Below are 16567 nucleotides of genomic sequence, written 5' to 3'. Positions count from 1 at the left end.
AAAACAAATGAGGACCAGTTACTAAAGTTTATCACTTAGAACACCTTACAGTCAAAAAAAAACCAAACCCATTGCTGTCAAGTTGATTTCAACTCATAGCAACCCTGTAGGACAGAGCAGAACCATCCCACAGGGTTACCTGGGAGCACCTGGTGGATTCTACCTGATGACCTTTGGGTTAGCAGCTGAGATCTTAAGCACCGTTACCACCAGGGCTCCTAGATCTCCTCAGTAAATGATAAAATTCTGATCTAAATTCATAGAAACTGCACCAAAATGCATCTATGCCATTGCCCTAAATCACCTGACAGGACAATTTTTTAAAAACCTTATTTATTTAATTCAAAATCACCTAGGTCTATACTCTCGCTAAACAGCCTAATGGCTTTCTTATATATTTTGGACAGTTAGTCTGATGAAATTTTTAATACAAAATTTGTCAAGTTGAAATAGAAGTTGCCTCTTGTAATCGTCTTCATTCTCTCTGTTTTAAGTGTTGATTGGTTGGTCTGCTAATTTTCAGCAAATCTTCAGGAGTGAATGAAAATTCCGTGAAGCATCATTCATCCCTTCAACAGACATTTATTCACAAAGATGCATATGATATACTATGAAGGAAACAAAACAAAAACTGTAAGGAAGAAAATGAGACGTGTGCTTATAAAAAAAAAAAAAAGAGGGGCCAAAAAAAAAAAATTATTGGTTGTTTGGATATATCATGATTACTGTTACTATTTTACCAAATATTAACAATATTGTTAACATTTTAAGTGCGATAATGGTATTGTAGTTATTTTTATCTTAAAGTTATTAAGATAAAATATCTTAAAAGTTATTTTTAAGTGTGATAATGGTATTGTAGTTATTTTATCTTAAATATATTATGAAATATTTATAAGTGAAATGACATATCTGAGATTTCCTTCAAAATAATTCAGGATAGATAGAGTTAAAAAAAAAAAAAAAAACCCATTGCCATCGAGTAGATTCCAACTCATAGAGACCCTATAGGACAGAATAGAACTGCCCCATACAGTTTCCAAGGAGTGCCTGGTGGATTCAAACTGCTGACCTTTTGGTTAGCAGCCATAGCTTCTAACCATTGCACCACCAGAGTTTCCTGGATAGAGTAGATGAGGTAAAGATGAAACAAGATTGGCCATGAGTTGGTAATCATTGAAGCTGAATGATGAACTTTCATATATGTTTGAAATTTTCAATGATAAAGAAGCATTTTTATAAGTCGGTCACAAAGGGACAAATGTATGATTCCACTTATATGAAATGCAGGCAAGTATATAGAGACCAAAGTTTATTAGTAGTCACCAGGGATGAGTGGGAGGGAAGGGAAACAAGGAACACTGAACTTTTGTTAAGGGTAACGGGAGAATTTGGAAAAGGAGTATGGTAATGATTAAACAACATGATAAACACAACTAATGTCGCTGAAATGTACACGTGAAGAATGTTGAAAAGGCAAATGATTTGTTACACATATTTCTACCACGATTAAAAAAAATTGTTTTTAATAAAGTATTTTTTAAAAACTTTCAGGACAGACCTGGGAAAATAATTTTTGTATCTTCCCATACCTCCACATAAAAAAAAAAAACAAAACAGCAACTAGATATCAGAACCAAAAACCCAAAGAAAACATTCACAGCAAAACTTGGGGACAGACATCCCCATGAGCCTCGAAATACAAGCAGGCAGGGACAGGCCACTGGCAGCCACAAAACATGCATGTCACTATTTCTTGGGTAGGTCAGGCAACACAGAGCGACTGCGAATGATGGAGCTCTGTCAGAATACCTACCTATGGTCTGGAGGTAAACCACTGGGAAGGTTAAGGTTGTGTGTCCACTCTGCTGGCACATAATTCTCAGGAGCTTGGCAGTCGTATGATGTTGTGATCCCTTCCATGATGAGACTCTATATGCTGTGATCGCCTCCATGATGGAATCTGCTGTGAGTCACCCATCCGTTGAAAGGGAGTTTCCTTGGGTGTGTGGCCTGCACCTAATATAAGTGGACATTCTGGCAAGGCTCGTGGGCTTTTGATCTCTGGATCCTGCAGCTGGCTCCTGTTCACCTGACGTCTGGTTCTTGCAGCTGGCTCCTGTGCATCTGACCTCCAGTTCCTGGGAGCTGAGCTACCAGCTTACCTGCAGTCTTGCCTGCCAATCTTGGGATTCCTAGGTCTTCACAGCCTGTGAGCAAGAGCCCTGCTCTCTGACCTGCCAATCTTGGGTTCACCAGCCCCTGCAGCTACGCAATTCAGGAGATGCCTCAATCCTGACCCAGGGATGTGGGACTTTCCAGCCTCTACAACCACGTGAACCATTTTCTTGATATAAATCTCTCTCTACATATATTTGGAAACCCTGGTGGCACAGTGGTTTAGAGCTACGACTGCTAACCAAAGGGTTGGCAGTTCAAATCTGCCAGGTGCTCCTTGGAAACTCTATGGGGCAGTTCTACTCTGTCCTATAGGGTCACTATGAGCTGGAATTGACTAGATGGCAAGGGGTTTGGTTTTTTTGGTTTGCCTCCAATACACAGGAAACCCTGGTAGCGTAGTAGTTAAGTGTTACAGCTGCTAACCAAAAGGTCGGCAGTTCAAATCCACCAGGTGCTCCTTGGAAACTCTATGGGGCAGTTCTACTCTGTCCTATAGGGTCACTATGAGTTGGAATCAACTCAACGGCACTGGGTTTGGTTTATATATATATGTATATATTTATATGTCTTACTTCTCTAGAAAACCCAGTCTAAGACAACCACACTCTAAGGAAACATTCCTTTCAACTGATTGATTATATTAGATTGCATTATGGAAGATCATTACCCATCCAAAACCAGTGCCGTCGAGTCGATTCCGACTCACAGCGACCCGAACCCCTACATTACAAAACAACAACTAGTCTAGTGTTTGGCCAAACTACAGGGAATCATGGCCCAGTTGACCATCAAGTTGACATTCTCCAGTTCTCAAATGCTTAGTTCCTACTGAATTAATTCCCCCTGGTTAAGGTTTTGTGCTTTTTTCATTTGAGCCTGTCCAATAAGATGAGACATTCCATGAGAGGAGATGGTTTTCTCCAGCATCACCCCCACTGTGTCTAGGGCACATTAATTGGAAGACAATTCTTATGCTTTTATATTAATTCCTGAATAATTGTGTGGAAGTCAGGATGAAATCACCATTCACCCACTCTTTTTTCATAGCTCACCAGCCAATGTGTAATTTCTGATTCCTCAGTCAAGTGCTATACCTGTATCACTTTAAAATATGGGAACTTAGGTTTTTTTTCTAATCTCAATGAAAGTACACAATTTCCCAATAGCTTTTCTTTCTTTCTTTTTTTTTTTTTAAGAGCTTTCATTGTTCTTTAATTTAAAAAGCAAAATGGTTTCTAGTGAACTTAAGTTCTGATGCACACTTTCAGAATCCCATCTAACGTAACTGGTTCTTCGGTTAAAGGGAAAAAGAAAGGAGGGTATTATGCAAACTTGCTTGACAAAGCATATTTTCCAAGGCTGTCCTCCCTTGTAAAGGGTAATATATAATACTGATTTCCAATTTAGGCACTAATTAAAATGGCTAGATAATGGACCATCTTTTCAAAACAGAACATTCCTTTTCACCTCTAATATGTTTCTCCTCTCCTCCTAGGAAGGGAAGAAGTAGTGAGCACCGAAGATGGGCTATTAACACTTTTTTATAAGCCTTTTGAGTTTTCACTCTTGAAATTGTCTGCTGTCACTATGTAGCCATGTAATTACAGTGCTTCCAAATGAAGTGGACTTCTAAGGAACAGATTTATAGTGAATGAAGGTGACTATTTAAAAGGCAAGGATTCCTCCCCTAAACTTGATGAGAATAACCATTTTCAAAACGAGACTTTGTGAAACGCAATGTTGTACATCTGATGAGTGTTTTTCCTTCATGGATGGGATGTTAATTACTGATTACACCCCAGAGAAATCACACTCTTTAATGGCTAATGCAAACTTCACAAAGTAACAAATTGAAAGCATAATTTGCCTGAATGATAACACTTCTCTGGAGTCAGGTGGTCAATAAGTATTCAGTGAACATTCACAATGTATAGCTGATATGCACATTAAAAACCAGAATTTATTACCTGCTCATCAGAAACCTTATCTGAACGGAGAGACAATGGTGCCAGTCAGACATACAAATCACTGTTAGCTTCTCTACTCACTAACAAATAACCAGTTTAACCAGTCGCTGCTGAGTCGACTCCAGCTCATGGCAACTCCATGTGTATCAGAGTAGAACTGTGCCCTGTAGGGTTTTCAACGGCTGATTTTTCAGAAACAGATCGCCAGGACTTTCTTCCAAGGTGCCTCTGGGCAGACAGGAACCTCCAACATTTTGGTTAGTAGCCGAGTGTGTCAACTCTTTGCACCACTCAAGAGATTCTTACTAACAGATACTTCTTTGTATTTTTTTAATATATCTTTCATTATACAAAAGCTTGCAATTAAGCACATCAGAAATTACTAATCCCACTGACGTGATCTACCTCTAAGCTTGGTCTTAGACTATTGCCAGTGAAATCCTCTGTTCTGATGCTCTAGGGGACACCAGCAAGGTGAACCAGGGAGATGTTCCAGAAAAAAGCTGTGACGTGAGATCTGTCATAGCCTTTTAAGGTCCTTGGTCCCTTAATCTTGTCTCACTGCACCCACACACTCCATGAGTCTGACTTGCCCATGAAAGCAGACCACAAACACCAACGGGAGTAGAGGCAATCACCCTAGAACTCTCTCCTGCCCTCCCCAACACACACTCACGGGGTTGGCCCTTTCTGGTCCAGGGTTCCTGGCTCTGTCACCAGCTTCCCACTTTATCTCTTTAGTGTAGCCGTGTGGCCATCCTCTGGCTTTATTGTCTGGCGTCTGGGGATCTCAGCTATGCTGCATGGCTTTCAGCCCTGCTTAGTCCCTCGGTTATTTGGTATTTCCCATTGTTCTCAGTGAAACCTACTGCTTCACAACCAATTCCTGCTCCATGAAAGCCAATCCCCAAGCCATCCGTCCATGTCCAATAATGGACATGGGGAGTAGAGGTGTGGTTGCAGCCTCTGAGTACATTCCTCAGAATCGTCACCTCTTTAACAATCTTCCAAAGATACTATATTGACTTGTTAAGGTCTTCATGTGCTGGTTGTCAAGGTCTTCATATGCTGGTTGTTAAGGTCTTCATATGCTGGTTGTTAAGGTCTTCATATGCTGGTTGTTAAGGCCATGATGAAAAGATGTTGGAGGAAGTCCCAGGAATGCCAGGGGCCATCTGTCTGATCCATCTGTGGCCAGACAGTGAGAGGAACAATGTCAGATAGATGGTATCCCCCAGCCATCTGACTGCTCCTGCCTCAAGTCTTGCTCCTCTGATATTAGAACCAGTCTGGGCCTCTGCTCAGAAGGAAGTCACTGGAAGGAAGACACTCTGGGAAGAGGAAAGCAGAAATCAAGAAGTGAAAAACCCTTTTCTTTGTTTTCATTTTTGTTTTGTTTTTCCTCTAGCTCTCCCTGCAAACATCAACTGGGAGGCAATATGTTGGAGATGCATAACACAGGCATTTAACTTACATGCTGATTTTAAAACCTAACCACCTCTCTATCCCCTCTGGGAATAATAATTAATCTTTGCCCAGAAGCATAAAAGTAATGCTCAGAGAGAAGCCACAGGAAATGGTGACTTGGAAAGGCAGGAAACAGGTGTCCACATTCTTCTCTTTTCTCACAGACCAGGGTATATGTTGGTCTGATGAAGCAAGGTTTCAATTAAAAGCCAAAAAACATTTATTGCTGCTTGCTAAGGACCAGGCCCTGTGCTAAATCCTTTCAACATTTACCAGTATTTTTGTTTGTTTGTTTTTGTAGACAACTTGGAGTAGAAACTTTTCGGGATGTACAAGTAAATTTGATCAAATGTCTACTTGGAAAATTGAATTTATTAATTTGGCTAATTATTTTACAATTTGTATAAATTATTTATATTAATGTATTAATGTGTATTTCAAAGACATTACATTAAACAATAGATGTTGTGGATTGAATTGTATTCCCCAAAATTATGTGTTCTAAATCCTAACCCCTATATATGTGGATAAGGAGCTCTGGTGGGACAATGGTTAAGAGTTCAGCTACTAACCAAAAGGTCGGTGATTCAGAACCCACCCAGTTACTCCAAGGAAGAAAGATATGACAATCTGCCCCTGTAAAGATTACAGCCTAGGAAACCCTATGAGGCAGCCCTACTCTACCATAGGGGTCACTATGAGTCGGAATTGACTTGACAACAATGGGTTTGATTTTTTTTGGTATACATGTGGATATAATCCCATTTGGGAACAGGATTTTTTGTTACGTTAATGAAACCATACCAGTGTAGGGTGTGTCTTTAACCAATTACCTTTGAGATATAAAAGTAGCAGATTAGGCACAGAGGACTCATTCCTGTCCAGTTGATTCTAACTCTTAGCAACCCTATGGGACAGAGTAGAACTGCCCCACATGGTTTCCAAGGAGCAACTGGTGGATTCAAACCACTGAACTTCTGATTAGCAGCCAAGCTCTTAATCACTGTGCCACCACGGCTCCTAGGTAGAGAGAAGCAAGCACAAATGAAAGGGAAGATACAAACCACAAGAGAATCATTAAAGAATAGAGGAATAGAAGCTACAATGTGTCAAGAACTTTTTCCCCAAAGTCAAGAGAGACAGGAGAGAGAGAGAGCCTTCCCCTAGAAGCCCTGAATTTGGACTTCTAACCTACTAAACAAGCAGCACTGAAGGTATTGGCAAAAAACAAGGCTCCAGGTATTTATGGATTACCAATTGAGATGTTTCAACAAATGGATGCAGCGCTGGAAATGCTCGCTTGTCTATGCCAAGAAATTTGGAAGACAGCTACATGGCCAACCAACTGGAAGAGATCCATATTTATGTCTATTCCCAAGAAAGGGTGATCCAACTGAATGCGGAAATTATCGAACAATATCATTAATATCACATGCAAGCAAAATTTTGCTGAAGATGGTTCAAAAGTGTCTGCAGCAGTATACCGACAGGGAACTGCCAGAAATTCAACCCGGATTTAGAAGAGGACGTGGAACCAGTGATATCATTGCTGATGTTGGATGGATCCTGGCTGAAAGCAGAGAACACCAGAAAGATGTTCACCTGTGCTTTATTGACTATGCTAAGACATTCGACTGTGTGGAATCATAACAAATTATGGATAACATTGTGGAAAATGGGAATTTTAGAACACTTGATTGTGCTCATGAGGAATCTGTACATGGATCAAAGGCAGTTGTTCGAACAGAACAAGGGGATACTGATTGGTTTAAAGTTAGGAAAGGTGTGCATTAGGGTTGTATCCTTTCACTGTACCTATTCAATCTGTATGCTGAGCAAATAATCTGAGAAGCTGGGCTATATGAAGAAGAATGGGGCATCAGGATTGGAGGAAGACTCATTAACAAACTGCATTATGCAGATGATACAGCCTCGCTTGCTGAAAGTGAAGAGGGCTTGAAGCACTTACTGATGAAGATCAAAGACTACAGACTTCATTATGGATTACACCTCAACATGAAGAAAACAAAAACCCTCACAACTAGACCAATAAGCAACATCATGATTAGTGGAGAAAAGATTGAAGTTGTCAAGGATTTCATTTTACTTGGATCCACAATCAGTACCCATGGAAGCAGCAGTCACGAAATCAAAAGACACATTGCATTCAACAAATCTGCTGCAAAAGAGCTCTTTAAAGTGTTGAAAAGCAAGATGTCACCTTAAGGACTAAGGTACGTCTGACCCAAGCCATGGTGTTTTCAATCACCTCATATGCATGTGAAACCTGGACAATTAATAAGGAAAAACAAGAATCGATGCCTTTGAATTGTGGTGTTGGCGAAGAATATTGAATGTACTGTGAACTGCCAAAAGAACAGACAAATCTGTCTTGGAAGAAGTACAACCAGAATGCTCCTTAGAAGCAAGGATGAAGAGACTACGTCTCACATACTTTGAACATGTTATCAGGAGGGATCAGACCCTGGAGAAGGACACCATGCTTGTCAGTGAAAAAGAGGAAGACCCTCAACGAGATGGATTGACACAGTGGCTGCAACAATGGGCTCAAGCATAGCAACAATTGTGAGAATGGTTCAGGACCGGACAGTGTTTCGTTCCATTGTGCATGGGGTTGCTATGAGTTGGAACCGACTTGGCACCTAACAGCAACAACAAACTGTGAGAAAATAAATTTCTGTTTGTTAAAGCCACCCACTTGTGGTTTTTCTGCTATAGCAGTACTAAGAAACTAAGACAATAGATAAATTTAGAAATATTCACTTTTCTACTCTTTTATTTCTTTAAACTATCTTATTCAATCTTTTCATGTCAATATTTGACATCAGTGTTTTTATCATTATTAGAGATTTGGATTCTTTAAAACAGTTTTCTAGAGCATATCACTTTTAGTCCTTAACTAAATTGAGATACAGCTACGACAGTTTTTGAATCCATATATTTTGCTGCCAATGGAAAATTTATCCCAAATGACAAATACCCATTCTCATAATTAATTAGGCTGGTTGATTGTTTTCATACATTTTATATATGAATATATGCATAATGTATATTATGTGAATAATTATCCCTTTCTTAATTGATATTTGAAGAGTCTGTGTAAAATGGCATTCAATAGTTGTGAGTTGAAACTATGCCCTCAGACTATTACTAAAATTTTGCTAAATGTCTTCACTCCTTTTTAAAAATTATTTCTTAGGTGACCTCTACAAGCATCCAAAACCAGCATTGTTTAATATCCTTCCAGGCTCAGTGTTGTTCCAAATAAACTAATTGTGATTATACCCTGTATTATGAATCTCTGCAGTAGCATAGAAGCCCTGGTGGCACAGTGGTTAAGAGCTGCTAACCAAAAAAGGTCAGCAGTTTGAATCCACCAGCTGCTCCTTGGAAACCCTATGTGGCAGTCCTACTCTGTCCTATAGGGTTCCATAAGTCAGAGTTGACTCAATGGCAATGGGTTTTTTTGGTTGGTAGTAGCATAAGGTGGTTCTTTTCTGAAGACTATTTTTTGGGGGGCACTGGGGAGGAACCTTTTTCTTATGTTAGGAAACATTTGACATATTATCTTGTTTAGTCATCACAACGACAAGCAGACTTTATTAAGGTTATAGAAGTTAAGTTTTACAATATAATAGAATAAACCCTACGGATTTGATGGCTATGTTAAAGAGAGAAGACTTTGAGTAATATCTAATATTATTGAACAGTTATAATGTGCCAGGTGCTTTTCTAAGTATTTTATATGCATTAACTAGTTTAAACCATAAAACAACTCTATGAGGCAGGACAACTATTAATTCCATTAATCTAGTTACCAAGACACTAAAAATTTAGGTAGTTTATCCAAAGTTCTTGATCTGACCCCAAGAAGTCATCTGACTCCATATATCTTACTTTTAAAAATCTAGATAATTGCATGAGAACTTACATTTTGTTCTTTCTTAAAAAGGCTAAAATCTCAACAATTTTCAACCCTGATTGCACATTAGAACCACCAAGTGATACCTGGGACTTAACCCTGATGAGCTAAATCCAAATCTCCAGTGTGGGCAGGTGGTGGTGGTAGGGGTGGGGGTGGAGGTGGGGGGTGGGGGTGGGGGTGGAGTGGTGGGGGTGGGGGGTGGGGGTGGAGTGGTGGGGGTGGGGGTGGAGGTGGGGTGATGGGGTGGTGGTATTTTCTTTAATGTCCCAGGTGATTTTAGTGGCATTAAGTTGAGAACCCCCAGACTAGATCAGTGGTTTTCGTGTTTACTGCATGATTACTCACCAACATCAGATAAACTTCCCTTAGTGAGTAATTCGAGGAATTTAAGAAATTCTACCAACATACCATTTTTGCCTAAATTGATGAGTTTAAAACTTAACTACAGTATTTTGTAAAGGTTAAGAACTCAGTCTTTGAAAGTAGATATACTAGGTTTAATCGTTGCCTTTTACAAGCTGCCTGACGTCAGAAAATTTATCTAACCTCTTTTTTTTTATTCAGCTTTTACAGGTATACAACTTACTGACATCAATTACAGTAATTGGCTGTGCAATCCTTACCCTTAATCAATGTGAATTTCCCATCACCATCAACAGAAACTCGGTGTTCCGTAAGCAATAACCCTCACTTTCGCCCATCTCTCCCACTCGTGATAACTAGTAATAAACTTTGGTCTCTATGCATTTGCCTGTTCTCATCTTTTCATATAAGTGAGGTCACACAATATTTGTCCTTTTGTGGCTGACCTATCTCACTTAGCATAATATCTTCAAGCTCCATCCATGCTGTAGCATGTATCAGGACTTTCTCTTTCTGGCTAAGTAGTATTCCATTGTATGTGTGTACCACATTTTGACTATTTACAATAGCCAGTAGACGGAAACAATCTAACTTCTTTTTATTTATCTTAAAAATTAGAATGCTTATACCCTTCTGGCATGATTGAAGCAAAAATTAAATAAAATAATGCACATAATCACAGCATAGTTAAATATCCTACCATTTTAACGAGTAAATAAATCTAGATAAAGTCTTAATAAATCATCATTGTTGGTTTCTCTTTCAATAAAGGCAAATGACAAAGTAGCGGCCAAGCAAGGGGAAGACGTAAGAATAGGAATAGAGACACCAAAAGGCAGTAACAGAAGAGCTTGAGCCATTGTCCTTAGAAATAAAAAGGGTTACAGCTTATCCTTTGCCATAATCATCATCTGGGGGTCTCTCTGTTTAAAGTCACCTCCTTTAACACACTTTGGCCCTTTTCAGTTGTGGGTCGTTTTAACCCATACAGATGATCGTACTTCTTGCCTGCAATTGTTCCACCATCCGACAAACTTTCACTGAATACCGGCAATGAGCAAGGCGCCACGAGAAGCAGAGAAGTGAAGAAGATACATTACCCACCCTCAAGGACCGTACAGTCTGTTCTTGTTGTCGTTAGTTGCCGTTGAGTAAATTCCGACTCATGTCTTTCAAGGCAACTTTGGGTGGGTTTGAACTGCCAGCGTTTCAATTAGTAGTTGAGTGCTTAGCCATTGCACCACCCAGAGACTCCACAGTCTATTGGGAGAGATAATACATGTACATAATTATTAAAATCAAGGTGAAATACAGTCCATGGCAACAGTACCATAAAAAAGCCGTAAGTAAAAAAAAGACAATTTAAAGCAGAAAACAGATGACTTCTCACCAGGGGATAAGGAAGACAGGACAAAGAAGGAAAAAGTGACATTTGAGCTGGACATTGTAGATAATGAGGGATTTCAAACAGCAAAGAAAAGAGAATTATACCCAGAGAATCACATAACTCAGGGTGGAGAGAAACCTCTGAGAACAGTGGTGTTGTTTTTTGCCTTTTTTTTTTGATTGGCGCTGGGTTATGAGAGAAATAAAAGGAAGAAAGCAGATAAAGTACCCAGGGGTCTCAGGCCTGGGCCTCTTTGCTCTCCGATCGATTTCTTACTGCTCCCCTGCTCTGTTCAGTATCCACAGGCCCAACCCACAGGCAGCTGCATTCCTAAGCTCCTGAGCCAGCTGGCCAGGAGCTGAGTTTGCCAGTGGGACTAGACACTGGCAGGACGCTGAGGGCAGGAAGGAGAGAAGCCAAGGCATGTCTACACCCATCTCTCTGCTTCAGCCACAGCTTCAACAGCAGCTGTTTCCTCCCTGGCTCCAGCTCCCACTGGACAGGTCCATGGTCCTTCCAGTATTTGCTGGTGACTCTGACCTGTGCTCTGGTAACACTGGCTCTTATCTTTGTCCTTCCAGACAAGGAAGGGTAGTGACTTTCTGCTTATGCCTGTCACTGGGTTACCTGACCATCCCCATCATCACCTGCATAATAAATTCTCTGTATTAAATTCCCTGATATTCCCCAGGTTTAAAATATTTTGAGTAGTTTTTGTTTTTCTGGTTAGACTCCAATTGAAGCAAATGTTTGTTGGGGATGCGGGGATTAAACAAACAAACAAAAAAAGAAACCCTGATGTTTTTAAGACTAGGAGATGTGCTGGGTGCCTTGCTTTAGAAAGATAAGTCTGTCAGTATAGACTTAATGGCCAAATTCAGAAGTCTCTTCTCACCCTTCCTCTTTAACTTCTACGCGGCATCTGATACTCCTGACCGCAGCTTTCTTCTTACTACCCGCTCTTCTCTTGATTTGTGTAATTCCACTCTCCCTTTTCTCTATTCATTCCCAACAGTCCTGTATTTAACCCTCCTTTATTCTCACTCTAAAAAATTATGAATATTGCTTCTACCCACTTCACTTTATTCTCTTCTTCACAAACTCTTACAGTCATAGGTTAGATTTTTCTCATAATTTATTCAATGTGTTTTATTTTTCATTTTATGTTTTTCATACCTCTCTACAACATTTTTTATATTCTCAAATACAGCTCCCATCAAATTAAAACCCAAGGAGGGTGTTCTTAAAATTATTACTAGAATGTGTATTTATTTTTTATTTCTAAAATATCTATGGTAGATGAGGGTTGTCATGACACGTATTATGGTCCAAATTTGCCTTTCCATGTCTCTTAAACTAATATGGTCCTTTTAAACAAATCTTTTCCAATTCTTTTGGGGAACTTCTCTCCTTACTCTACCCATAGAGTTATGTGGAGGTTGTTCAATCTCATTATCCCATCCCTCTGACTACAGGGTTTGGCATGTGATCTAAGCCAATACAATTGTAGTTTCTAATCCTCTTGGCCACAGTAATTGGCTCAGGGGTAGGCTCATGATCAAAGCTTGCACAATTCTTCACTTTTCTAAGTGGAACAAGTGGTAAAAGCTACCTTTCTTTGGGGGCAGAGGTTGGCAAATGTTTTCCGTAGAGGACCAGATAGCAAATATTTTTAGACTTTATAGGCCAAGAGAAAAAATTGAGAATATAATGTTGATACTTAAATAACAAGATAGAAAACACATTCCTACAAAAATTTTATTGACAAAATTAAATATAAAATAATAACAATTAAATACTTTTTCTGTAATACAGATCTACTATTGAAAATAACATAATTTGGGGGAGGTAACAACATTGTGCTTATTTGGTGCTCAAAGTTAGTGTTCTTGTCAAAATCTATTGCAAGTGTTCATCTGTTTATGCTGATCTGTAATGAGATGCTATGTATGTCATCTTTGAAAATGTCTTTTCACACAGATAAACCAAAACCATTTTTGTTGTTGTTGTTAGGTGCCATAGAGTCTATTCCGACTCATGATGACCCTAAGCACAACAGAACAAAATACTGCCCAGTCCTGCACCATCCTCACAATCCTTGCTATGCTTGAGCCCATTGCTGCAGCCAATGTGTCATTCCACCCTGTTGAGGGTTTTCCTCTCCTTCACTGACCATCCACCCTACCAAGCATGATGTCCTTCTCCAGGGACCGATCCCTCCTGATAACATGTATGTGAGAAGTAGTTTTGATATCCTGGCCTCTAAGGAGCACGGGTAATTCTTCCAAGACAGATTTGCTCATTCTTTTGGCAGTCCATGGTATATTCAATATTCTTCATCAATGCCACAATTCAAAGGCGTCAATGCTTCCTAGGTCTTCCTTACTTATTGTCCAGTTTTTACATGTATATGAGGTGATTAAAAACACCATGGCTTGGATCAGGCTCACCTTAGTCTTCGAGGTGACATTTTTGCTTTTCAACACTTTAAAGAGGTCTTTTGCTGCAGATTTGTTGAATGCAACGTGTCTTTTGATTTCTTGACTGTTGCTTTCACAGATGTTGATTGTGGATCCAAGTAAAACGAAACCAAATCCAAGTAAAACAAAACCAAACCCATTAAAAAAAAAAATTAAAAAAAAAAAACCCATTAGGTGCTATCAAATACTGATAAATATTCATAAGCATATGATTTGTATTGAGAATATTCATTGCTTGGGAGGCATTTATAGAATTTTATTAGATTCTTCTCTTAATATTTGCCATTTAGTGTATCATTATATTTCAGATTAATCACTTTTAATTGAAGGGTGTATAGAAGCTCCTCAATTGCACTGTTAAGCAGATTTTGAAATATGGAAATTTCTTTTTCAATTGCATCAAGATCTGAAAAACACTTCTTGAACAGTAGTCTGAGTTCAGGAAATATACCTGTTGCAAATTTGTGGGAATGGAGACATCGTTTCTTACTTCAGCTTTTGACAGCACAAAAAATACATAAAGCAGTTTGACATTATGTGTGATTTAAACATTACTCTTTGAAATGGCTTTACCACAGTGTAAATTTTGCATGTAGTATTGTTTTGCCTTGATTTAGGTTAAATTCATTAAGAAGTATTATCAAGTTTGAAGCAGAAGCAAGTTTCCAAAGCTAGTCCATGTTCAATAATAGTGGTTAAGTGCACTTCTTTTTGTTCAGAAATTTAATCTCATCTCTGAGTTAAAAAAATTGCAATATATTTCATCATTGCTAAGCCATACAACTGCTGAGTGATAGTAGAAGTCAGGATATTCAGTTTCTATTTCTGACAAAAATTCATGGAACTGACAATGGATAAGTCTAAGAGAGTGAAGGAAGTCCACTGTTGACACTACTAGTTCAATAACACAAAATATATTCAAATATTTTCCACCAAGTACCTGCAGATAAATAATACAATGAGTAGCCATAATCTTTGAACAACTTACTTTTTCCCAAGCATTGTAAATTTATTCAACTAAGCTTTTTAATCTCCTCACCACATATTTTTACTACCATCAGATGTAACACATCTTAGCAGATTCCACTTCAGATTATACTGAATTAGCATTTTCTCAGCCTTTTTGAAAATACTGTTAACCATGGTTGTTGCACACAGATTATTTATAGAGGCTGATTCTTCAGTTACTTCAAACTTGGCATTGACTTCTGAATAAACAAAAATAACTGAGCAATATCAGTAATATTTGTTGACTCATCAAGAGCCAAGGAAAACCACTCAAAATCGTTTGCCTTACTTTTTTAGTTAACTATTAATGTTGCTTTCAAAGTCCTCGACTCTCTGAGCAACTTTTTTTTTTTTTTTAAATACTTTAGATGAAGATTTACAGGACAAACTAGCTTCTCATTAAACAGTACACATATTGTTTTACAACATTGGTTAAAAACCCCATGACATGTCAACACTCCCCCTTCTCAACCTTGGTTTCCCTATTAACTGGCTTTCCTGTCCCCTCCTGCCTTCTAGTTCTTGCACCTGGGCTGGTGTGCCCCTTTAGTCTCATTTTGTTTTACAGGCCTGTCTAATCTTTGGCTGAAGGGTGAACCTTGGGAGTGACTTCATTACTGAGCTAAAAGGGTGTCCTAGGGCCATACTCTCAGGGGTTTCTCCAGTCTCTGTCAGGCCAGTAAGTCTGATCTTTTTTGTGTGAGTTAGATTTTTGTTCTACGTTTTTGTCCAGCTCTGTCCAGGACTCTCTGTTATGATCCCTGTCAGAGCAGTCTGTGGTAGTAGCCAGGTACCATCTAGTTGTACTGGACTCAGTCTGGTGGAGACAGTGGTAGTTGTGGTCCATTAGTCCTTTGGACTAATCTTTCCCTTGTGTGTTTAGTTTTCTTCATTCTCCCTTGCTCCCAAAGGGGTGAGAACAGTGGAGTATCTTAGATGGCCCCTCACAGGCATTTAAGACCCCCGATGCTAATCACCAAAGTAGAATGTAGAACATTTTCTTTATAAACTATGTAATGCCAATTGAGCTAGATGTACCCTGAGACCATGGTCCCCACAGCCCTCAAACCAGCAATTCAGTCCCTCAGGGAGTTTGGATGTGTCTTTGGAGCTTCCATAACCTTGCCTTGTACAGGTTGTGCTGGCTTCCCCAGTATAGTGTACTGTTTTACCCTTCACCAAAGTTACCACTTATCTATTGAGCAAATGTTTGTTTGTTTGTTTGTTTTTGACAAAAGACTAATAGTTTTAAACAAGTTTATTTTCTCTGGACACATTTATTTAGCTGCTAAAATAAAATATGATTTAATTCACCATTGGTAAACAGCCATCCTTGATTAGCTAAAAAATAAGTCATTTGGATACTTTATAGACTCATTTTTATTTTTCAGTTTTGTAAAAAAATTCTACTGTGATGAGGTATTCTATTTTAAATTTTCTATTTTTTCTAACTGTTGTTTTTCTGTGAACTTGGGATATTGTGGTGAGTACTTAGTCCGGTAATATCAATCTATATACTATTCCTTTAGCACAGCTACAGTGTCATTGCATAATAAAATGCTTTGCCATCTAATTCAATAACAAAATAATCCACACTCCACTGTGCCTTAAAAGAGTTACACCTGAAGTCCACTTTTCTCTTCCTTTCTTATTTTGGCATAATGAGTATGTGCTGGTAATAACAAAAATAATTAAATGTCACGATATAGTGATACATGTAGCAATTGAAATACTGTTGAGGTATAACTGCATTGCTTCAATTTGTAGC

This window comes from Loxodonta africana, chromosome 15 (assembly GCF_030014295.1).
Source record: "Loxodonta africana isolate mLoxAfr1 chromosome 15, mLoxAfr1.hap2, whole genome shotgun sequence".
NCBI lineage: Eukaryota > Metazoa > Chordata > Mammalia > Proboscidea > Elephantidae > Loxodonta > Loxodonta africana.
The sequence above is the reverse complement of the archived record's forward strand: the minus strand, read 5'-3'. Positions refer to the sequence as shown.